General features: G+C 44.5%; 1 protein-coding gene across 1 annotated transcript in view; it reads right to left on the reverse strand.

Moving 5' to 3' along the window:
• Positions 1 to 25,804, reverse strand: part of LOC126354769 (UPF0489 protein C5orf22 homolog) — a 1,899,147-nt gene that overhangs the window by 1,411,064 nt on the left and 462,279 nt on the right. The gene's annotated exons all lie outside the window — the stretch shown is intronic.

Consider the following 25,804-nt stretch of genomic DNA (forward strand, 5'->3'; position numbering starts at 1 on the left):
CGCTCTGGGGCGGCGGTGGGGTGAGTGGACTGCTGTGACCTGTTGTGGGGTTGTGTACTACTGCGGGGACGAAGCCTCTCCGTCCTTTCTAGGTCCCCAGTTCCATACAATACAATAGTACAACACTGGGTTCCCAGAATGCTTCTGATGAAAACGGAGACACTTTACAGCACATTTCTCAGTGCTACACTTAATGAACTGCGTTTTCGCATCATATTGGGTTTTAGATCCATACTTCCCGCGTGCAATTAGGCTAACTTTGAAACTCTGTGTCTCGGAAACGGATAAAAACGCGAAGAAAATATTCAAGTTTGTTCCACATCGGAAATACATTGTAAAAGTTTCAGCTGATTGCTGTGCATAGCCGTGTTGGAATCTGGGGCTCGTTTTTGCTGAAAAAACTAGTAAAAATCGTTTACCTTTGTTTTCTAAGGAACCGCCCATAAATTAATGGTGCCGCCTTATGCCCCTTAAGGCCCACAATAGACCACATCAATCGCAAAAAAGAACCAACCGACTTGATCCATTTGTCTAATTAGGTACAAGTTTGTAATATTCATAGTTTGACCCTGTAGTACAAAGCAGTGACACTAAGACGATCTTTCTGTTGGAGATAAAAATGGTCCCTACTCCACGGGCTATCCAAAGCTCTTGACTATACCTCTCTATTACCAACAATTTGAAGCAGATTGCTTGTGTCGCAGTCATATGTTATTCGAACTTTCTTAAAGTTGTCAAGGCTGTACGACTGGTTGGTTAGGAACGAGATGAAGATGGGTGTAATCCCGAAACGCGTAACATGTTCTAATAAAAGAGTCAATTGAACATCTCATGCCTTTGTTGCGATTGTACGACACTGGTTGCCAATTATTAATTTCAGCTGTATTGCGTTTTTCAGCATTTGCAGTTATCAGGTTATTTGTAGTAGTTTTTATGTTACGTGTGAGGGTTTTTTTCTCTTATGCAGGAAGTGGTTTGACGATTTCCTTCTCTATAATTTCGTAGATTTTGTGCTGTCATTTTTCTTGTCAAAGATCGTGGTTGAAATTAGTGTGAAACTGGTGAAGAGTTCCCGTCGGTTCTTTTGGGCCAGTGGAACCTGAATGTTGTCTTGTCATCCTTCGGTGAGTAGTACCTCCTCTTCTGCAGCGAATGCTATGTCAGAGTTTATGCTTTCATCTATTTGGTACTGAACTGGAACTTTAAATTTTCGTGGATGCTCTTGAATAATTGGTTAATTCATTGATATCAACCGTTTTTGCCATTAAGCCACAAAGCTGGGTGTTGTGTGATGTCCTTAGGTTAGTTAGGTTTAAGTAGTTCTAAGTTCTAGGGGACTGATGACTATAGATGTTAAGTCCCATAGTGCTCAGAGCCATTTGAACCATTTTGTCGGACATCCATCAGGTTGGAAGTACATCTCCACTCTGTCACGCAGTGAAACATCTTGTAGTAACATCGGTAGAACATTACGTAGGAAATCAGCATACATTGCACCATTTAGATTGCCATCGATAAAATTGGGGCCAATTATCCTTCCTCCCATAATGCCGCACCCTGCATTAACCCGCCAAGGTCTCTGGTGTTCCACTTGTCGCAGCCATCGTGGATTTTCCGTTGCTCAATAGTGCATATTACGCCGGTTTACGTTACCACTCTTGTGAATGACGCTTCGTCGCTAAATAGAACGCGTGCAAAAAATCTGTTATCGTCCCGTAATTTCTCTTGTGCCCAGTGGCAGAACTGTACACGACGTTCAAAGTCGTCGCCATGCAATTCCTGGTGCATAGAAATATGGTACGGGTGAAATCGATGTTGATGTAGATTCTCTCGCAATTCGTGTGCTACTGATGTGCGGCTTAGCTAAAACACCTCTTGGACATCATCATTTGTTGCAGGTCGTGGTTGACGTTTCACATGTCGCTGAACACTTCCTGCTTTTCTTAAATAACGTAACTATCCGGCGAACGGTCCGGACACTTGGATGATGTCCAGGATACCGAGCAGAATACACAGCACACGCCCGTTGGGCATTTTGATCACAATAGCCATACATCAACACGATATCGACCTTTCCCGCAATTAGTAAAACGGTTCATTTTAACACGGGTATTGTATCACGTAGCAAATACTGTCCGCACTGGCAGAATGTTATGTGATACCACGTACTTAAACGTTTGTGACTATTACAGCGCTATCTGTCGCAAAGCGAATAAAGTGGTCCAACTAAAGCATTCACATTTCTTTACGTACTACACGAATATGTAACAGAAGCCGGCCGAAGTGGCCCTAGCGGTTCTAGGAGCTACAGTCTGGAACCGCGTGACCGATACGGTCGCAGGTTCGAATCCTGCCTCGGGCATGGATGTGTGTGATGTCCTCAGGTTAGTTAGGTTTTAGTAGTTCTAAAATCTAGGGGACTGATGTCCTCAGAAGTTACGTCCCATAGTGCTCAGAGCCATTTGAACCATTTTTGGTAATAAAAAACGGTGTTCCTATTGAAAAAAAAAACGCAGTTGATATCCGTTTGACCTATGGCAGCGCCATCTAGCTGGCCAACCATTGCGCCATCTGGTTTCCCCCTTCAAGCTAGACTAGTTTCGTTCTTTATAGTTTTTTCGTTTGATGCTTATTTCGTGAGATATTTGGCCCGGTCACTATCAATGGACGACTCCGTATATGTTACCGAAAGTCGTAATACAACACATACATGTCATATTAATTGATATAAATCTCCCTGATGGAGGTTTAAATCTGCGAAACGCGTTTTGGGAATAAATAATGTTTGACTGGTACCAATAAATGTGATGTTTCATTCAGTATCAACAACAGTCACAATAAGGCCTAACTGAAACGTAATCATTTGAAGTTAACCTGGGAAGAACTCATTTTCGATGTTTGTTAATTTACAATCTTACAAATGGCCCATGAAAAAGTGTTATCAGCAACGATTTTGATGAACAAAACTCCTCTCGCTTGCCTGCCGTTCGTGACAACACAGTACCTTATTTCTTAATGCCAGTCACCGTACGAAGCCTATTGTAAGTCCACAGCAGAAATATTTGTAGTTACTTTCATGTCAATGTTCATTTGCCTCCAGGATGTGTTTTATAGACACGCAGATAAATATCGGAATCACAAGTACGCTGGTGACCTGTCGCTGAAGCCAGAGGGCGACATGTGGCCAGTGTTAAGGGGAGTCCGGCACCGGGACGAATGTTTTTGCTAGAGGTGGCAGAAGCGAGTGCCCAGTTGGCAGCGCCAGCGGTGACAGCGAGTGGCCGACCACTGGCGACAAGGGCAATTCCCGGGTAAGCGGAGCCGGCCGCTAAAGTAGCGCTTCCTGTGTGCCGCAGCGGCGGGCGGCGGGCAGATGCTATCTGGTGGCGCGCCGCGGACGCTGGGACGCTGCCGCCTCGTTAGCGACGCCGCCGTCGCCGCAAAAAACCGCCTCAATTAGGGCGGCGCTGCCCTCCGCCCCCGGGACCTAAACTGGACGCGCTCGGACATGACGCGACCGCCTGCCGCCTCCTGCCTGCTGCACGGCTGGTTGCACATCTACACTACCTCAGACCGCAGCTGATTCACATAGTGCATGACCTCATTACATTGAAACCAGCACCTGAATCAGCTGACTACTTGTGGAATTAACTTACAGGCGACTTCTGGAATACTGTTCAACTTACAGTGAGGTGTGGAATACCTCGTAGTATCGGACCTCTTTTTGCCCGGCTTAACGCAGCATCTCGATGTGGCGTTGACACAACAAGTAGTTGGACGTCCCCTGCAAAGATGTTCAGTCATGCTGCCTCTATAGACGTCCATAACCGCGAAAGTGCTGGCGATGCAGGTGTTTGTGCACGCACCGTCCGCTCGATTACGTCCCATAAATGTTCGATGGTTTCATATGGAGCGAGATGAGTGACCAAATCATTCGCTCGAATAGTCCAGAATGTTCTTCAAACCAATCGCGAACTAGTGTCGTCCGGTGACATGGCGCATTGTCAACCATAAAAATTCCAAGATTGTTTGGGAACGTGAAGTCCCTGAATGGCTGAAAATGGTCTCTATAAGTATCCAACAAAGAGCCCAGTCCACTCCATGGAGTCACAATCAGCTTGGACAGTGCCTTTTTAAGAACTTGGATCCATGGCTTCGTGGGACCGAGTCCACTCCACGTAAACGCGGCCCACATCGTTACGGAGCCACCACCAGCTTGCACAGTGCCTTGTTAACAACTTGGGCCCATGGCTTCGTGGGGTCTGAGCCACACTCGAGCTCTGCCTTCGGCTCTTACCAACTGAAATCGGGACTCATCTGACGAGCCCGCAGTTTTCCAGTCGTCTAGCATCCAACCGACACGGTCACGAGAAACGATGCAAACGACGTCGTTATGTCAAAAAAGGCACTCGCGTCGGCCGTCTGCTGTCACAGAGAATTAGTGCCAGACTTCGCCTCAGTGTCCTAACGGATACGTTCGGCGAATGTTCTCCCGTTATTTCGCGCAGTGTTGCTCGTCTGTTAGCACTGACAACTCTACGCAAAAGCCGTTGCTCTCTCTCGTTGGTGAAGGCTTTCGGCCACTGCGTTGTCCGTGGCGAAAGGTAACGCCTGAAAATTTGTATTCTCATGGCACTCTTGACACTGTGGATCTCGTAATACTGAATTCGCTAACGATTTCCAAAATGGAATGGTTCAAAAATGGTTCAAATGTCTCTGAGCACTATGAGACTTAACTGCTGAGGTCATCAGTCCCCTAGAACTTAGAACTACTTAAACCTAACTAACCTAAGGACAGCACACACATCCATGCCCGAGGCAGAAATGGAATGTCTCATGTGTACCACCCCGCGTTCGAAGTCTCTTAATTCCCGCCCTGCGCCCACAATCATGTCAGATGCCTTTTCACATGAATCATTTGTGTACAAAGGACAGCTCCGCCAACGCACAGCCCTTTTATACCTTGTGCACGTGATACTTCCACCATCTGTATATGTGTATATCGTTATCCCATGATATAGGACACCTCAGTGAACTTTACTGTCGTATTTTCAATAAAAGCTTCTTTATAACAATGGTGAAATCTTGTGCCGGCCGGCGAGGCCGTGCGGTTCTAGGCGCTACAGTCTGGAGCCGAGCGCCCGCTACGGTCGCAGGTTCGAATCCTGCCTCGGGCATGGATGTGTGCGATGTCCTTAGGTTAGTTAGGTTTAATTAGTTCTAAGTTCTAGGCGACCGATGACCTCAGATGTTAAGTCTCATAGGGCTCAGAGGCCATTTGAACCATTCATTTTTTTTCTTGAAATCTTGTGCAGAGGTTGGTTCTACAGGAAGAAACACTATCTGATCGAAAATATCCGGACATCCCAAAGCAGTGCGGAATTAACCACTAGATGTCACGAGAGACGGACCTGCCAGTCTAAAAGGAGGTGGGGAGTATTGTTCTACAAGTAAAGAGTGCAGCGACTACAGAATGTACCAGCCACAAGATCTAAGTGACTTCGAACGCTGACTAGTCACTGGATGTCACCCAAGTAACCAATACATCAGGGGATCAAACTGTTTTAATGTTGCCCGCCGGCCGCTGCTGCTGCTCATGCTGCTACGGTCTCAGGTTCGAATCCTGCCTCGGACATGGACGTATGCGATCTCCTTAGCTTGGTTAGGTTTAAGTAGTTCTAGGGGACTGATGACCTCAGATGTTAAGTCCCATACTGCTTAGAGCCATTTGAACCATTTCTTGAAAGTTGCCCAAGTCGACTATCGGTGACGTGACTGCGAAGTGAAAATGCGGAAAAACAACCACAGCTGAACTAAGACCAGGGAGACGTCATGAACTAACAGACAGGTACCTTCGATCATTGCGGAATGTGGTTGTAAAAAACCGTGTGACATCAGTGCAATGAATCTCTCCTGATTTCCAATGTGCCACCAGCAGTCGAGTTGGCGCACCGGCCGTGCGTAGGGCGTTAAAGACACCTAAAGTGCTACAGTGGTGAGCAGCTCCACATTTCTGTAGTCAGTGATAAGCTATGCCTCAGGTGGTGTAAACAGCGATGCCATTGGTCAGTGGTTAACTGGAAAGGAGTAATTTTGTGTGACGAATCACTCTATTTCCAGTGGCAATTCGACGGAAGTATTTTTGGGTTTGTTGAATGCCAAGGAGCATGTGTAGGGCCAACAATGAACCGTGGGGGAAATGGTGCTATGATATGGGGGTACTTTTCATGGAGAGGGTGTGGTCCCCTTATTTACTTCAAAATGTTGTCATAAATCAGCAATGGTGAGGCAATGGTTTCTGGACAAAATGGACTGGCCCGCGCCTAGTCCTGACGTGAACTGAGTGAAGTATCTTTGGGATGGCTTACGCCATCATCACACCAGATATTAGGCGACCATTTTAACCAAACCGTCAAGAAACAATCGTAAAACCTGTAAGAGATAATCAAATTAAATTGGAATAAACTAATCCCCACCAAATAATGAAATTTGAATCAGTACCAGTAATTTCAAACAGGTAACTACTTATATTCCAACGTTAAATTGCATGCGTAGCTAAATGAGAATGACTTGGTGTAAGCCGGCCCGAGTGGCCAAGCGGTTCTAGGCGCTGCAGTCTGGAACCGCGCGACCGCTACGATCGTAGGTTAGAATCCTGCCTAGGGTATGGATGTGTGAGATGCCCTTAGGTTAGTTAGGTTTAAGTAGTTCTAAGTTCTAGGGGACTGCTGACCTCAGAAGTTATGTCTCATAGTGTTCAGAGTCATTTGAACCATTTTTTGAACTTGGTGTAACTCATGAAATCCCAGGGAGATCTTTTCCTGCACTATTCACAGAGAAGCCGCTCACCTCCCTGTGTGAAGGAAAAAGGGAGGTAGTTGAAATCTGCCGAAGCAGTGTTTTGTTGAGGAAGAGGAAAAAAAACTCAGCACCGGCACAGATGGCGCCCGCCGAGCGTCGGCTGTCAGACAATACAGAGTACATCTCAGGAATGCGCAGAACAACAACAGAGTTTGTTTTTAACAAGCCACTACCTCGCGATGCATCCGCCTAATGGCCAGAATATTGGAAGAACTGCTTTTGTTGGAAGGAACAGTCACAAGGCGAACTTCACCGAAATATTCGGGGTGTTAAGGTAACACCTTAGGGGGTGGAACGGCAACAGGAATATGGGACTCCTTTGGCGTGCATTATATGCCGGCACCTATCCTTATGATGCCAAACTGAATGAATGTTTAAAGAAACGTAAAGACAGCTCCTATTGGTTCATACAAGTAATATAAGAGTGAGACGAGGCAGTACAACTATGCTTACAGAGATCTAACTGTTTGGGCCAGCCACGTAGGATGGCAGAGAGAGGGACTAAATCTTAAACATTTTGAAGCCCCGATATTGTCAAGTAAAAGCTGGTTAACCATCTTAAATTCGAGTAAAGAAGGTCGGCCAGTATTTTGTAAGACAACATCTTAGCGGTCGGCGTTCTCAACGAATACCGGTATTCTACGAATCAAAGTTATCGAACACCGAAGAACACTGAGCTCAAAAGTTTTACCCGGGAGTGCTCTGCAGGTAGTCACTTTTCTACCGGACCCTCACTTGTAGATTTCAAAGCCATACCTCCACTTCTAGACTTAACCTAAACTTCTGCTGATCGGAAGCGAGGGTCTCTCTCTTCGGTATGAAGCTGAACTTAGATATAGGCAGAGACTGGTTGTTAGTGCCGAGCCAAAGACTAATTTAGCAGCTAACGCCGCAACCAGTTGCAGATTGTATGTATGTTGAAACACAGCGGACCATATAGAAAGGCGAAGTTTACATAACGATGTTCAATAATTCCAATCTTATTTTCGAAGACTTATTTGCAGTTAGAAATTCTACATGCTACATATGTACATGCATATCCTTCTACACTATTTTTGATATGTGTATACAAACATATGGCAGTCACAGCACGACCTCTGCGAAAATAAATGTTTTATTCCGGTATGTATTGGCTTTGAATTATCATTGCATATCGTTCTTCCAAGTTAGCCAAGACATTAGTTTATTGATTATTTATTATTAAATGCATTCCTTCTGAAATCTGATTACTTGAGGATAATAAACTGGGCTCATTGCGGTCATTATTTGATTTAATAATCAGATGCGTTCCTTAATCATTGATTTCATGAGTGATAATTCACTTGTGTCACATACTGCCGGGTCAAATTCATTTATTTAATTAAGGTATCCCATTAAAGAACTCCATTCACTCAACAGGCAAAATAAAACAAACTGCTTGCGCTTCACAGTTCCCAGCGTTTAACATCACTACTTTCGCTAGTTTCGGCTCTTGCGGATGGATGGGGTGCCGTTCTCCCACAGACATTCACACACGTACTTGAAAGTGTCCACAGTAGAGTTTAAACCGTCGTAAATGCGAAGGACGGACATCTTCTGCCCCCTCCCCCCTCCAACAGATGCGCGGATACTTTAGATCAGTTACTGTATGTGAAAGGAAGTAATATTTCGTTCCACAAGTAAAGTTGTTTTAAAAAGAAAAAAATGCAAATTCATTTTTTTCCAAATTATGTTAATGAATTTATTTGTTGAAGCTAAGGAGTGATATCGTCGCCTTGCAGGTGCGAGTTGCTTTCCATTTAAGACTATTTATTTGTGTAAAAGTATTACTAATTGATTGATGAGAGTCTTTATATATCTATCTTCCAAGAACACTTTGTTCTTCAGGTGTAAAAGTCAATGAATGACAGATTTTGATACGACCGAACGTAATATCTTTCTCTCCATAAGAGTTTGCTGTATAATTAACCTTTTGTAATATATTATGCATCCTCTCTTGATATTATTTCGGTATCTGTGCTGCATTAAATAAGACTCATCAATCATGAAGACTTATTTTGTTTAAAAACCGGAAATTACAGACATAAGCGGATGTCATTCCTCATAAAGGCACTATAAATCATTTGACACGTTATTGCTGAAGAAACGTCAGAAAATTAAATGCTTACTGTCAAAATGATGTTTCGTCTTGTACTTTTGCGGAAGCGGTCAGTGAAACGACCTGCAATGCAACGAATATTGAATGACGTCAAAGCACCTAGTGTCGCGACTGATCTCAATCCCAGTCATCTACAACACACATCTCTGTATATCAGGAGTGACCACAAAGTGGCTTACGAGCCACATTTGGCATTGGCTCCGCTCCAGTGTGGCTCTTGCCGACCAGGCAGTGCTGTTGGCTCACAACATTCCAGTCCCCTTTGTTGGATGTTCTCTGTCTCTCCTATAAATCCAACCTCGAAACCAACTCTTGTCCACCCCACTGGTACTTCTCACCCAAAGGAAAGGGACTTCGCGTTATGTTATGGAGTGAAAGTACCCCTACTGTAAGAAAATTCAGAATGCTCAACACTGTCTGGGCATTCAAGAAACTTGATCACTCTGACTGAACACCAATCATTTTTTTAAATCAGTTATGACATACATTAGTTAGCTGGAATATCCGTGAAATTTGACCCTCAAACACGTCTCGATGTCCGCATCAGTGTGGAATGCCGAACAAAATGAGAGAAGAAACGCAGAAAATTTTGACGTAGAGGTGAAAAGACCACTGTAAAAGCATTTGTGTATTTCCTGAGCATTTTAGTCGCAGCAATTGTTCAGCTCCTGACTGCCAAAAGTTCCTGGTACGAACGTGGAAGATACATCAAGATTAGAAGATTATGTTGTTTATTTAAGTGGGGCTTCAGGATAACATGTACCATCAACTACGTGCCAGGAATATGATCGCAATCGTCAAGATTTATGGCTAACAAGCCAGATCTTCCGAGAACAGTCCAAGGGGAAAAAACGACAAGGCTGATTGACAGTGCATTCCACGTTCTGTCGGAGCGACAAGAACTTTTATCGAAGATCTTGTAATACCGCCGCCCGCTTCGTGATTCTTCTGTAGGCTACTCAACAGAATTCGTATTATTCGGCCCCTCCTACGATTTAATGTTCACCAGTCCTAAAACAGTTGACTCTCGCAAGTCAGTTTAAGTGAAAAACGAAGTTTACATAGATTAACAAAATGCGTAAAATTCAAGTCCTACTGTCAAAATTCATTCGATAATATGAAACACTTTCAAGATTACGGCCCTCTGAACTGTCGCTCGTCGACTACTTGCCTACACACATGTACCCCTTCATACACATATTGAGATGAATGTCGTTCGACAGTTACAATATGAGAATTCTATAACATCTGAGGAAAAGTCTTTAAAATAGACTATATGATGTAGCCAATGAAACTACTTTCGTACAAATATGTTAAAAGATTTCGTGTTTAAATTGTCAGCTTTCGCATTAATTGAAACAGCTCGTAGTGGAATGAGCAACAGCGATGTTGGCACAAATATACTTCTCTGATCAATAGCAAAAACATATTAGAATCCAAATAATTAAATAATAACCACATGTATGAGCTATTTAAAATTATCTTTGGGGAAAGAGTTATAAACCAATTCCAAACACAAAATTGGTATTCTACGTCCAAGGGTGCATTACAATGTGGTGATTAAAACCGCGTCTCTAATGTTTCAGAGTGCCACATCACAAAAACAACCCAACAACTAAATAACGAGAAGAAGAGAGAGAGAGAAGAATAATTCGAAAAACGTTGGGTTTGAAGTATGAAAGTGGGATTTGAAAACAGAAGCAAAAAGGTAGTGAGTGACACAATTGAAAGTATAACAGGTGAAATGAAAAAGCAGAAGATTATGTTTTATGGCCACTTAAAACGAATGGGTGACAATAAGCTGACAAAAAATATTCAGATTATTTGACAAAATTCCAATAAACAAAATTTCATGTTTTATGGGCTTAAGAAAGCTCTACAAGAGTTGGGATTAACAAACAAAGACATAGAAAACAGATATGAATTCAGGGAAAAGGTACAAAAAGTCATTCATTTCTAGAAGAAAACAAAAGAGAGTAGGGACATGGAAAGAAAAAAGAGGAGAACAACACAGTACATGGAAGTTAGAAAAAAGAAAATAACCTAATGTCATGAGTCAGCTGTTTCACGTGGTGCTGAGTGGGCCAAATCACAATAATAATAATAATAATAATAATAATAATAATAATAATAATAAACATATGAACCGCGAAACTAAAGGAAAATATTTATGACCCGGCCAGGAGTGGCCATATCATAATCACTGCTGAGGAATCAACATCTACATCTACAAGCGATTGAGGTGTCGCAGTTGATCCCTCTCTGGAATCGCATTGGGGACGACAACGGCTCAGATGCGCGTCCGACCATCCAGATTAAGGTTTTCCATGATTTCCCTAAATCGCTCCATGCAAATGTCGGGATAGTTCCTTTGAAGGGGCACAGCCGATTTCTTTCCCCAGCCTTAAATCAGTTAGAGCATGCTCCCCATCCCTCACGGCTTGCTGTCAACGGGACATTAAACCCTCCTTTTCCTTCAGCACCTACATTTATACTCCTCAGCTGTCTTACAGTGTGTGGTCCAGGGTACCACAACCACTTCCCATCTTCCTTCTTCCAGTCGTGAAAAGTTGGCGAGAAGAGCGATTGAGGTATGATTTCGCTTGAGCCGGAATCTCTCATATTTTATGTTCAAGGTAATTTATCGAGACATACGTAGCAGAAACCACTACAATTGTCGAAACCGCACGCTTTCGGAATTTTAACAGCAAACCGCACCATGATGTAGCGTCTGCGACTAGAGTTGACTGAGCAGCGACGTGACGTTTTCCCACTTACTAGACGCAACTATAACGAAATGCGAAGCTCTTCTTTGCATCTTTTCTGTTTCATCTTAATTGAGCACCCCTTTACTCCTCCAACGTCGGATTCGTAGATGCACAGATTTTTCTCTCCGTGTCCAACAATCTCTCCCAATGACGACATAGTTCTTCCCTGCTATCTCGTTTCTTGAATACCTCATGGTGTTTTCAGAAAAGTAAAGACTGTGTGTCAAATTTCACTTGCTTCACAAGAAAACTGAAAAGGAACAGAGGTGCTAGCAACGGAACTGTTATCCTAAATAACCATACTGTGACTGGCGGTGTATATAAGTCATTTGAACCCTTCTTGTAATTTACGACTGCTACTCCACATGCATGAAAAAAGAGTGTCTGTGAACTCGATGGCAGTGTGTGAGTGAGTGAGTGAGTGTGTGTGTGTGTGTGTGTGTGTGTGTGTGTGTGTGTGTGTGTCAATAAGTTTAACGCTAAGTATTAGAAGCAGAATCATAATGCAGGAACTGAAGTAACATTTCCAACATTTCCTTTGTCGCAACCGCATTGGAAAGATTCTTACGTTGGACAGGAATAAAGTGCTCTCTATACCGCCTTTCACCTTGAGATGCCAACTAGCGAAGGAGACATGAAGATGGATGTGTACATACGAAGAAGAGCAGCACCACAATCAGGCATGTTATTGTTGCCTTAGTAATTGCAGCTTAAAAGTGCAAATGTCAGGAGAATCGAGCGTATTCGTTTTGAAGTGGGGAATGGTGATTTCGGTTCCTGACGCTCTGACTACATCAAGTTGTAACTGCGGAACTCGGAACATCAGATACTTTGCCTGCATCGAAATCGCTGACCGGTTTCTGACAGAAATTGCCGGGCCGTGCGCCTGGAATTTCTGCATACAATGTGACGTGTCGATCCGGAACGAGGCGGCCATTCGTCTTCCACTGGCCCTTAAAAGCTGCTCGCGTATGTCTTCACATGTCCGTGAAGATGAATGTGAAATGCCAAGTGGGCAGCTGGAGCGCCACAAATACACCCTTGGGTTTCAAGTGCGTGATAGTGCCGATTACGTTCGACCACGTGTTACAGAGCCGCGATGCCTCCAGTTCTGCTTCAACACAGTTTCTTTCAGCTGTTTCCAATCAAGTAACGATGTGTCTACAAATAAGAGACGCTCACACTAATTGCATGAGAATAATGGACAAGTTGTAATGTATTTTTCTTAGACACGTAGAAGACTTCAGTTTCTGGAATTGTGTACTCTAAGGAAACAAACGCACCACGAAGGAATTATCGGAATGGAACGAAAATCTGTAGATGTGATGTATATGTACCGACAAACAAACTGTCACAGTTCCAGAAAAATTGGATTAACCTAATGAGGCTTAAAGAGAAACATTAATTCGTTTTACGAGGGTTGACTGAAAAGTAACACCTCCACCTTCGTAACTCTTCAATAGTTGGCAGCATTGGTATGCGGCAGGTACGGGCTTGTTTCGTAGCCTCTTCTCTACAGCTCCAGTTGGCGGGAAGCCTTAGGACTGAACACTTGTGTTGTTAGAGTGTGAAGTATGGAACCCTGCGCATTCGGTCGGTCAATGTGGTTTAAGCAACGTGCAGTCATTGAATACTTGACAGCAGAAGGAGTCACGCCAAAGAAGATTCATCAGAGAATGAAAGCAGTTTATGGTGACTGTGTTGATGTGAGTACTGTGCGTCGTTGGGTGAGTAAGTTTACAGATGTTGAGGCGGGAACATCTGACCTGCGTGACAAACAAAGGTTTGGACGTCCTGTGACAGCAAAGTGTTGACAGGTTGATTCAGGACCATCGTCGTATCACTCAGAGAGAAACTGCAAGCACAATTCGTAGAATCTCACCAACGTACGGCATCCTCCCAACAGTCCAGATGTAGCACCGTCTGACTTCCATCTGTCCCCAATAATGAAAGACGATGTGCGGGGACATCATTATGCTTCTGATGAAGACATTGAGATAACTGTGGGTCTGTGGATGCGGAACCAGAGTGCCGACTTCTTCTGGGATGGCTTCAGCGAACTTTTTCATCATTGGAAGATATCTATGCAATTGGCTGGTGATTATGTGGAAAAGTGAATGTTGGTAATTAAAGATCACATTCTAAGGATTATTTCTGCGTCTGATTTATTAAAATGTTTCCACCCATACCCAATTAACGAAGGTGGAGGCATTACTTTTCATTCAACCCTCGTACTTTATTTTTACGTGGGGCGTATTAACTTGTGGTGTGTTATCATATACTGAAATCGATTCATAGCTACTTCGAAGAAGAGAAGTTTCCGTTTAATGGGTCGTTAACAGTAGTGTCATAAGAGATGGAGCTCTCTCTACAATAGACAAAGGTAGTGGAAGGAACTGGGTTTCCTTAACAAAGGCGCCGCCCAGACAGTCGCCACACGTAGCTGAAGAAGAGGTCAGTTAACCTAAATTGCCTCGGGCAAGGATGTGTGTGATGTCCTTAGGTAAGTTAGGTTTAAGTAGTTATAAGTTCTAGGGGACTGATGACCACAGATGTAAAGTTCCAAAGTGCTCAGAGCAATTTGAACCATTTTTTTGATGGCTAATGGGGATTTCAGCCTATAATATACTTACGGTACCACCTCACAAGATGGTAACTTCGCTTCTTCTACAGAGACAATCACGCCGTGGTAGCTGCTTTCTGGGATCAAAGCACAGCGATGTGACTTTTTTCCCACTGTTGTCTCTGTATGTCAGCGCTTTATTACATGCGATAATTTGATCTACGATAGTGGAGAACCTCACGAACTTCACTACGAAGCGCCGGCGTTCGGAATCGAATCCTCCTCAAAACCGCCATAGCCCCGCCTCTGTACGGAACGCAGGAATGGCGGAAGATAGCATATAAAAAACGAATAATGCGAGAATTACTATGTTTACATGTGACACAACTTCCGGAGGCCGAAAACCGACTTTCAGAAATCCTTTTTCCTTATTATGTTAACATGTTAGCACGGGAAGAGGATTAGCTAAACCAAACAAATCTGGCGCCTGAAAAACAGATGTTGGTTTCTGATTTAGTCTAGACTACCGCTATTTGTCCTCAATCTAATATATGAAGTGTAGATATCTTCATGCCCAGTTTAATATTTATCCTTCACTACACAAAAAGTCGCTCCGCCCACATTGGCCGAAAATTTTTAAAAACAAGACGTAACGTAACAACTTAAGCACGCTTGGCATCTAAAATCAAATTTTCTGAACAGATTTTGGAATATTTACATGACCATCCAAAAGTGGTATTGAGAGATCGGTTTACAAACTCCGGTTTCGGGAGCGGCATGTAAACATAGTGAGTACTTCGGTGTGTCAGATTGGCTGACAGTGACGTTTTTTGTATGGCGCTCAAATATCGTACCACTTTACACGCAGTCAGTCAAACACCTCTAAGTTCTTTCTTCAAAATGTTTAATCTTTTTTACTTGGCAGGATTAAGGCTACCTGGGCCTCTGTTAAATGTAACCGGGCAATTTACATACGAGAGGGTACCCGAAAAAAAAAGAGAAAGCTTGGCAGAGCTTGTGTAGTACGCATTTTTGCCGCTAGGCGTATGTAGCGCAATTCATTGCCAGTTCAGTGTCGCCTGTGTTGTCGACCTGACTTGTTCTGTTCATCAGCAGTGATTGTTTTTGCTAGCGCTATTTCGTTCTTGTTTCGATTTTTATGGTAGCAAGTTTAAGTGAACAACGTACAGCTGTGAAATTTTGTTTTCTACTAGGTAAAAATGCTGCTAAAACTGTTTTAAAGATGAAAACAACTTATCAACACGATGCTTTGGGAAAAACTCAAGTGTACGAGTTGTTTGCTCGATTTAAAAAAACGACGACATGTCGATTAATGACAGACCTCGTTCTAGACATCCATCAACTGCCCGAATCGTTGAAAATATTGAAAAAATTCGAGAGCTCGTGCTCACAGACCGTCGGCAGACAATTGATCAGCTGTCAGAGATGTGGGTTATCTTGGAGCTTGGCTGAGCGAATTGTAACAGAAGATTTGGGCATGAAAAGGGCTTCTGAGGCGTCTGTTCCCCGGGTTATGACTGACAATTAAAATAACATCGGTCTGAAACGTGTCCTGCTTTGAGACAACAGCATGAAGCTGATCCGTATATTCTGTTGGAGGTCATTTCTCGTGATGAGTCATGGTGATATGGCTACGACCCAGAAAGAAAGCAACTGTCAAGGCAATGGAAGAAGTCATCGTCAACCCATCAAACCAAATCAAACATCATAACAATGCTGATTTGCTTTTCTGATGCCGAGGGCATAATTCACTCAGATTTTGTTCCCTCATGTCAGACCTTCAATCAAAGCTTATATCAGGTAGTTTTAAGAAGATTGCGTAACAATGTTCGTCAAACAGGACCCGATTTATGGCAGACAGGAGACTGGTTCTTCCACCACGACAACGCACCTGCACACACAGCCATCTCTGTTACACAGTATTTGGCTAAAAGTAGCATGATTCCGTTGCCCACGCACCTTACTAGCTTGACTTGGCTCCGTGCGACATTTTCTTATTTCCACGCATGAAAAGGGGCATTAAAGGACACCGATTTGACAGCATTGAGGAAGTCAAGAAAAAAAGAGGGAGGGGCTATAAGCCATTTCTAAAGATGACTACAAAAGATATTTTGAGCAACGGAAGCAGCGTTGGGACAAATGGGTTGATTATAATGGAAGGTATTTTGAAGTGGATAAGGTTCTTTTGTAAATACTTCCAAAATATATAGTTTTTTAAAAAAATAGTGCAGTTTTTTTGGGTACCCCCTCTACTCTATTTTCGTAACGACACATAATTACAAGAACACTCACATTTAATATGGGATACAATACTCAGAAATTAGTATTACACAATTTAGTGGAAAACAGTAGCAGCTGAGGCAGCAAAGACTAGAGTAAAATGAATTTAAACTGAGGGCACAGGCAGAGAAGAGATAGTAGTATGAGGGGGGGGGGGGGTGTCAAATATGGTGTGAAAGAAAAACTTGCTGAAACACAAGTAATTAAGAAGGAGCAGAGAAAGTGGCATGAATGATGGAGAAACGAAAAGGAAAAGAGGAATAACAGTGAGAAAACGAAAGCAACTGCTTAATTGTTTAGTGGAGGAAACTAGTCACCCGCGTTAATTTTTATTTGGAAGAAGTTAAGAGATTCCAGAATTAGGTTTTCACTCTGCAGCGGAGTGTGTGCTGATATGAAACTTCCTGGCAGATTAAAACTGTGTGCCCGACCGAGACTCGAACTCGGAACCTTTGCCTTTCGCGGGCAAGTGCTCTACCAACTTTTTTTTTAAAATCTCATTTTGTTAGCTTTCGTTCGTTTCTTGTTCGCTTCATCTGCTCGGGACGGACGTCGTAAGACATCCGTTTAAGTTCGTTATTGATCGATTAACTCAGTTTTTTTATTACAGAGGGCACCTAACCCTCTGACCGAACACGCTGAGCTACCGTGCCGGCTGACCAACTGAGCTACCGAAGCACGACTCACGCCCGGGACTCACAGCTTTACTTCTGCCAGTACCTCGTCTCCTACCTTCCAAACTTTACAAAGAACCTCTCCTGCGAACCTTGCAGAAGTAGCACTCCTGAAAGAAAGGATATTGCGGAGACATGGCTTAGCTTGTGTTGCGATTATGATGAGATAATAGGTGCTTGATCTCTAATGTGAGTAATGTGCACGCAAAGTCAGAAGCTGCTGAAGTAGACATAGGGTTTTGTAATTGCATAATATATTTAGTGAAGCTCAAGTAAGTTGTTTGGCCGCAACCATCAAAATTCGGCTTATGAAGCTTTAACACGGTGAAGCAAACCGATATTGCAGACGTAGAACACACAACAACTCGCAATTGGTTCGAACAGTGTAGAGTTTTCACAGCTTGTGACTTTTTGGTCGCAATAGTGGAGGTCGACAGAAAGAGTCACAGCACAAGAGTAAGTTTCACATTCTGTGGAAATGCACTCATGAACCAAACACTTTTGACCACTACCCACCACGGAACTGAATGCACCTGGTGCCGTTGCGCGCATCCGACTCAGTAGGAAAACACACACATCAAAGTAAGTTTTGCATAGCCTCGGTTCCGAGAGTACCGGAACATACATAGAAAACTGGAACAGAGATCAACATAAACATTATTTCCGCCCTTCTTCTTGCTCATGAAAACCACACACTGCATGTTGTACCACCATACCACAAGACCTTCGCAGTTGGTGGTCCCAATTGCTGTACACACCGGTACCTCTAATAGCCAGTAGGACGTCCTCTTGCATTGATGAATACTTGTATTCGTCGTCGCATACTATCCACAACTTCGTCGAGGCACTGTTGGTCCAGATTGCCCCACTCCTCAACAGTGATTCGGCGTAGATCCCTCAGAGTGGTTGGTGGGTTACGTCGTCCATACACAGCACTTTTCAATCTACCCCAAGCATGTTCGATAGGATTCATGTCTGAAGATCATGCTCTAGTCGAGCGATGTCGTTATCCTGAAGTAAGTCATTCACAAGATATGCACGATGGGGGCGTAAATTGTCGTCCATGAAGACGAATGCCTCCTCAATATGCTGCCGATATGGTTGCACTGTCGGTCGGAGGATGGCATTCACGTATCTTACAGCCGTTACGGCGCCTTCCATTACCACCAGCTCCGTACGTCGGCTCCACACAATGACACCCCAAACCAGAAGGCAACCTACACCTTGCTGCAGTCGCTGGAGTGTGTGTCTAAGGCGTCCAACCTGACCATGTTGCGTCCAAACTCGTGCCCGACGATTGTCTGGTTGAAGGCATAAGCGACACTCATCGGTGAAGAGAACGTGATGCCAATGCTGCGAGCGGTCCATTCGTCATGTTGTTGGGCCCATCTGTACCACGCTGCATGGTGTCGTGGTTGCAAAGATGGACCTCGCCGTGGACGTCGGGAGTGAAGTTGCGTATCATGCAGTATATTGCGCACAGTTTGAGTCGTAACACTACGTCCGGTGGCTGCACAAAAAGCATTATTCAACATGGTGGGGTTGCTGTCAGGGTTCCTCCTAGCTATCGGTATCGGTGATCTAGTGCAGTAGTAGCCCTTGGGCGGCGTGAGCGAGGCATGTCTCTCTGTATCTCCTCCATGTCCGAACGACATCGCTTTGGTTCACTCCGAGACATTTGGACACTTCCCTTGTTGAGAGCCCTTCCTGGCACAAAGTAACAATGCGGACGTGACAGAACCGCGGTATTGACCGTCTAGGCATGGTTGAGCTACAGAAACCACGAGCCGTGTACCTTCTTCCTGGTGGAATGACTGGAACTGATTGGCTGTCGGACTCCCTCCATCTAATAAGCGCTGCTCATGCATGGCTCTTTACATCTTTGGTCGGGTTTAGTGACATCTCTGAACAGTCAAATGGGATGTGTCTTTGATACAATAACCACAGTAAACGTCTATCTTCAGGGGTTCTGGTAACTGGGGTGATGCAAAACTTTTTTAATGTGGATATTTAAGCGGAGCACAGACGAATGTGGTATAATTCGAGCGATGTTGCGGGCCAGAGATGGGGAAATCCTCTGATGCAAATTAATCTGACAAAGGACAGACTGTTATATGGCCCCCGATGTCTGGGAACGAAGAACAGGGAAGCGACGAAGCTACTTCCTTGTTCGCATGCTACTGTCTTGAGTAGGTAGTAGCACGGTGAAACAACAAGGATGTAACAAGGTGTTGGACGGCCACGTCCCATCACAAAACATGAATGTCGGTGATTTCCCCGCTCTCTAACGCAGGATATGCGGCCATCTGTGGCAGATCTGACTAGAGAATACAACGGGGGTGCAGGCACATCTGTCTGTACAATGGTGGTGCAGGCACAAATGTTTCGTAGAACACCACTCGGCGGTTTGCAGTACATGGGGCTCTGCAGCTGTCATGATCCCGACGCTGACCCAACCACATAGTTACGACCGCAGTGCGCATACTATCATCGACTGGTGGTAGTATCTGAAGCCACAAGTATCGATGGACTACCGGAACATTACTGTGGACCACGTGCATTCCATCATGATTTATTCCTTCCGCAACTTCGATGGCATCTTGCAAGAGGACAACTGTACGTCTGACAAGGCCACAATGGTGCAACAGCGGTTTTAAGAGGACTCACGCTGATGTTTTAATCAGCAGATTCACCCCATCTGAACATGATGGAACATACTTGGGACACTATTGGACACCAGCTCCGCACCCGCAAACCCCTGCCCCGTAATTTACGGAACCTGTACTCAGACATTTGGCGCCACATACCTCGGGGACCAACCAAGGACTTCTCGAATCGATCCCACGTATGGATATTCCTGCCATGGAATAGGAAGTCCTGTACTCTTCAGTTACCACCCCTTCTTGGAATGTTATTCGTAGAGTCCTCGTCCACGCTGTAAGTACAACCCTTTCTCAGAAATTTATTTGCCTTTGCTTTTCATGATTTTTATGAAAATATTAATACAGTACAACGGGGATGATTTTGGTTTGTTTATAATTTAAATTAAGTAAAAACTAAACTTTCAACATAGGAACTGCGACCCATGTTCCTCGTATTAGCGCGCTGCAAACTTTTCGCTGCGCCAATCGGTGCCTGATTCTGACGCTAACATAAATGGCTCATACTTCTCCAGACCAGCGCCAGAAATTGTATTTTTTTTTTTCTTCTAGACATTTGCTCATCTGGAGCTTCCACTTCTGTAACTTTTATTTCTCGCCAAGCCGCCCATGTACCACAAATCTGGATGAAATCGGTGAAGATGAGTAGGTGTGGTCGCCTTGTTAGGTCTCCTTCACTTAAGGCTCAGTGCCTTTACTCACTGCACCAAAATTTTTAGCAAAAATCTGACCCCCTCGGTTAAATGCGTAGTCCATCATACCCACATTATAGTGATGAGTAATCCATTCATGGTTTTATATATATACTTTGTTCCGAAGTTGTGATCGGTACACGCCAGTAACCTTCGTGTTGATCGCCTTTTGAACCGAGTACAACTAGGGAGCAAAGTACACTGCTATGATCACAGACGCTAGCATATGTTCTTTGTATTAAATCTCGTGGTTTTATCGTTTTGAGTATATCAAATAATGTTTTAAAAACCTGAATGCCAGTGGCCCCTGCGTACGCCAGAGCCAGAATGCGGTCCCCAAAGAGCTCTTCTAAGACATCATACACTCTCCTGCTTCGTGGGGTCCAGCTCCGTCTTGTATGAACCACATCTTGTCGAAATCTAGGTCACTTTGGATAATGGGTACGAAATCATCTTCCATAACCTTCACGTACCGTTCGGTAGTGACCGTGCCATCAAGGTACCGCACCGATTATTCCGTGACTGGACATTGCATGCCACACAGTCAACCCGTTGAGGGTGAAGGGACTTCTCAGTACCACCCAAAAGCGCCAGTTTTGCTTATTGACAAACCCATCCAAATAGAGTGGGCTTTTCGCTAATCAAACCGTGCAGCGCATACAGTTGCCATCGTGCCCGCGGCCATCTGTGCAGTCTGAACGTCCTAACGCAAACTGTTGCCGCGCGGAGTGGCGTCGCGGTCAGAGGCGTCATGTCTCGAACTGCGCGCCCCCTCCCGCCGGAGGTCCGAGTCCGCCGTCGGTCCTGAGTGTGCGTGTTGTCCTTAGCGGAATTTCGTTTAAATAGTGTGTAAGTGAAGGGACCGATGACCTCAGCAGTTGGACCCCTTAGGAATTGGTAGACACACGCGCGCAAACCGTTCAGAACTTAAAACGATTTTGTTTAATACAGTTCAGTTAACTTCGGACCTGTATTAAGATCTGTCAAACCAATATTGTTTTCCAAAGTGGACGGACACGCTATTTGACATGTTGTTGTTGTGGTCTTCAGTCCTGAGACTGGTTTGATGCAGCTCTCCATGGTATTCTATCCTGTGCAAGCTTCTTCATCTCCCAGTACCTACTGCAACCTACATCCTCTGAATCTGCTTAGTGTAGTCATCTATTGGTCTCCCTCTACGATTTTTACCCTCCACGCTGCCCTCCAATACTAAATTGGTGATCCCTTGATGCCACAACACATGTCCTACCAACTGATCCCTTCTTCTAGTCATGTTGTGCCACAAACTCCTCCACAATTCTGTTCAATACCTCCTCATTGGTTATGTGATCTACCCATCTAATCTTCAGCATTCTTCTGTACCACCACATTTCTAAACTATTTATCGTCCATGTTTCACTTCCATACATGGCTACACTCCATCCAAATACTTTCAGAAACGACTTCCTGACACTTAAATCTACTTTCAGAAACGACTTCGTGACAGTTAAATCTATGCTCGATGGTAACAAATTTCTCTTCTTCAGAAACGCTTACCTTGCCATTGCCAGTCTACATTTTATATCCTCTGTACTTCGACCATCATCAGTTATTTTGCTCCTTTACTACTTTAAGTGTCTCATTTCCTAATCTAATTGCCGCAGCATCACCCGACTTAATTCGACTACATGTGTTCACAATATTTTGGCTGAATTTTTTAGAGGGTATAGAGGAAAGCGGAAGTCTTCCTTGCACGAGAGGTGACAGCCACGTAATTAGGAGAACAGTTCCACGCAACAGAAAGCACTGCACGTCAGTCCGCCCTGAGAAGACTGTGTGCGCCGCATGTGGCTTTATGTTTATAGTCGCCGCTCGCGCTAACGTCGTCCCCTGCTGTTGTTCGCTGAGTGAGAGACGCTCACAGGCGCGAAGGCGGCGCGGCGGCGCTGCATTTACCGCCGAAACCCCGGCAGCTTTCAGTCGGAAGTGGCAGATAAGCGCCTCCTCGAGAACGGCACGTGAGCCGCTTTTTCGCCCGGCAGAGCGCAACTGCTCTGTGCGCACAAAGGGACGGCGTGCGAGTCGAGATAACTGCGCCAAACGAGCCGCACACTTTTCTGTCGCCGCGCTGGCCGGCGGTCGAGGGACAGTGGGGCGCCTGAGAGGAGAGGAGAGGAGAGGAGAGGAGAGGAGAGGAGAGGAGAGGAGAGGAGAGGAGAGGAGAGGAGAGGAGAGAGAAAGGCGAAAGGGGCTGCCCGCTAACAAGCTGGCGCACTTGGCGCGTTATTAGGCTATCGCCGGCTCTCGTCTTAAACACAAGGGTTCTCCGCCGCTGCTCGCCTCCAAATTTCATATTCGACGCTGTCGAGCCGAGCAAAATTTATTAGTTGTTCAAAAGACGTAGCGGCGTGTCACAGCAAAAGCCGCCTGCTTCGTGGCGCGTTCGTCTCTGGCTAAAGTGTCTTGCTGGTTTTCCACTCGTGATGGAGTTCTGCAAAGATAATGTGCAGGACCATATAAACAGGGATGAAAAGCACAGAAGCCTGCAAGCCCTTTGAAAACTGACATTTTAGAAACTATCGTATTTCGTGTGCTAATACTGACAAGGGAACATCACCATCGCACCCCTCTCAGATTTAGTTATAAGTTGGCACAGTGGACAGGCCTTGAAAAACTGAACACAGATCAATCGAGAAAACAGGAAGAAGTTGTGTGGAACCATGAAAAAAATAAGCAAAATATACAAACTGAGTAGTCCATGCGCAAAATAGGCAACATCAAAGATAGGGTGAGCTCAGGAGCGCCGTGATCCCGTGGTTAGCGTGAGCAGCTGCGGAACGAGAGGTCCTTGGTTTAAGTCTTCCCTCGAGTGAAACGTTTACTTTTTTATTTTCAGACAATTATTATCTGTCTGTCCGTCCGTCCGATGTGAGGTAACTGCGTCGTATTATGATGACGCTACACCTAAACAAACATCGAAACAAACGACGTCAGTCGACTACAGCGCACGGAAGAGAGAATATTTCTGCTAACGAGGCTCCCTGGCTGTCAGTTGACTGTTCGCTACTTTGGACGAGAATGCATTAAATACGTGAGAAGCATTCCACGGGCAATATGAATCCAAAAAATATACCTCGCGACTTCGATAACAATGTCAATGAATTTTTTTCCGAACTGTAAGGCATCGCAAAGTTCCTTAAGGGATCGGACGATTGTCAGACATTTGTATGATTATTTCTTACATTTGTTGATAAACAGTGCGTGTGGTGATTATTGTCTGAAAATAAAAAATAAAACTTTTCACTGGAGGGAAGACTTGAACCCACGACCTCTCGTTCCGCAGCTGCTCACGCTAACCACGCGACCACGGCGGTGCCGCGCTCACATTCTCCTTGAAGTTGCTTATCTTCCGCATGGACTACTCAGTTTGTATATTTTGCTTATTTTTTTCATAGATCCACACTACTTCTTCCTGTTTTCTCTATTGATCTGTGTTCAGTTTTTCAAGGCCTATCCATAGTTCCAACTTCTAAGCAAATCTGAGGGAGGTGCGATGGGGAGGTTCCCTTGTGAGACAGAGTAAGAATATAGGCAACACCAAATCCACTCAGCAAGACACATCAGAAGCTGCGACCAGGGCTTGAGTTCGGGCAGAACGCTCCGGAGCGGCGTTCTGACACCTCCCAAGGAGTTGTTCTGGAACAAGTCGGCACCTGAGATTTAAAATAGTACACATGCATTAAATCGCTTAGTACCTATGATTTGTGGTGCACCTGCACGATTGAACGTGACAGTGGGTGATCAACGTGACGCGGCGGTCAGGTGGTAGCACAACGTACTGTGTGTGTGTGTGTGTGTGTGTTTACAGTGTACCTAAGTGATTGGTTCATATTAGTTGACTAGGGACCAAAGTACACTACTATGGACACGATGGTAAAAACCTGAAATTCAGAATAGTATTTTGTAAAAAACCGTGTATCATTGCAAGTTTTATAACATGTTTTTAAAATCGATTTTTATGTCTTTGGAGGCGGTGGGTGGACGGGGGGGGGGGGGGGGGGGGGGGGTGCGGGGAGTATTGTACGGATGAGCCTTCCGTCCCCTTAAATTTTTACAATTTAAGCACTGGCTGGGACTTACGTTGACAGTTGAGGAACAGAATTTTAGAACATATACTGTAAGCAAACGTGATGAGGTATCTCGAACACAGTGACCTCTTCCACGCCAACCACCATGGATTCAGAAACAAACTAAATTACGTTTAAAGCTTAAAATGATAGGTTAACTCGCAAAAAAATTTCTCATCAGCGTCGTTTGATTGCAGATGACGAGCTACCAGAGCGAAATACGCAAATGGTTCTGCAAAACCATGCAAAATGAATGTAAAGGTATTAACTAACAGAAACAAATAGTTTTTTGAGCTAAATATTTCCGTAATTTTATAATCATTTATTAAAAATGTTCACATTACATAATAAATAAACCTGAACCCCCCCAAGGATGGCACAGATGTGTTGAAACATGTTTGGGAACTTCGGGAAAACGGTGTTTTGCATTACTGGCGGACCTAACATCCAAAGATTTTAACTGCAAACACGAGAGATACAAGAGCTGCGAATCCAAATTATGAATAATCCATGACTACAGTTTCAACGAGTTGCATCTGGAACCCGTCAGCTCATATAAATACCGGTGAAATGACCACATAGGCAAAGTCGTGCCGGCCGCGGTGGTCTCGCGGTTCTAGGCGCGCAGTTCGGAACCGTGCGACTGCTACGGTCGCAGGTTCGAATCCTGCCTCGGGCATGGATGTGTGTGGTGTCCTTAGGTTAGTTAGGTTTAAGTAGTTCTAAGTTCTAGGGGACTGATGACCACAGCAGTTGAGTCCCATAGTGCTCAGAGCCATTTGAACCATTTGAAGCAAAGTCGTATGTAGTGGCAGACTTTGCTTCGTTCGTAGAATACTAGAAAAATGCAGTCAGTCTGCGTAGGAGATGGCTTACAAATAACTCGTGCACATCATCCCAGAAAACTGCTGAAGTGTGTGAAATCTGTACCGAATAGGTGAAATACGGAATATTTAACCGATACAGAGAAGCCACATGTTTGACGTGTCGGAGAGTGTCACAGTCATGCTGAAGAAATGGAACAAGCCCACACTTCAAGATG

This window comes from Schistocerca gregaria, chromosome 3, assembly GCF_023897955.1.
Source record: "Schistocerca gregaria isolate iqSchGreg1 chromosome 3, iqSchGreg1.2, whole genome shotgun sequence".
Lineage (NCBI taxonomy): Eukaryota > Metazoa > Arthropoda > Insecta > Orthoptera > Acrididae > Schistocerca > Schistocerca gregaria.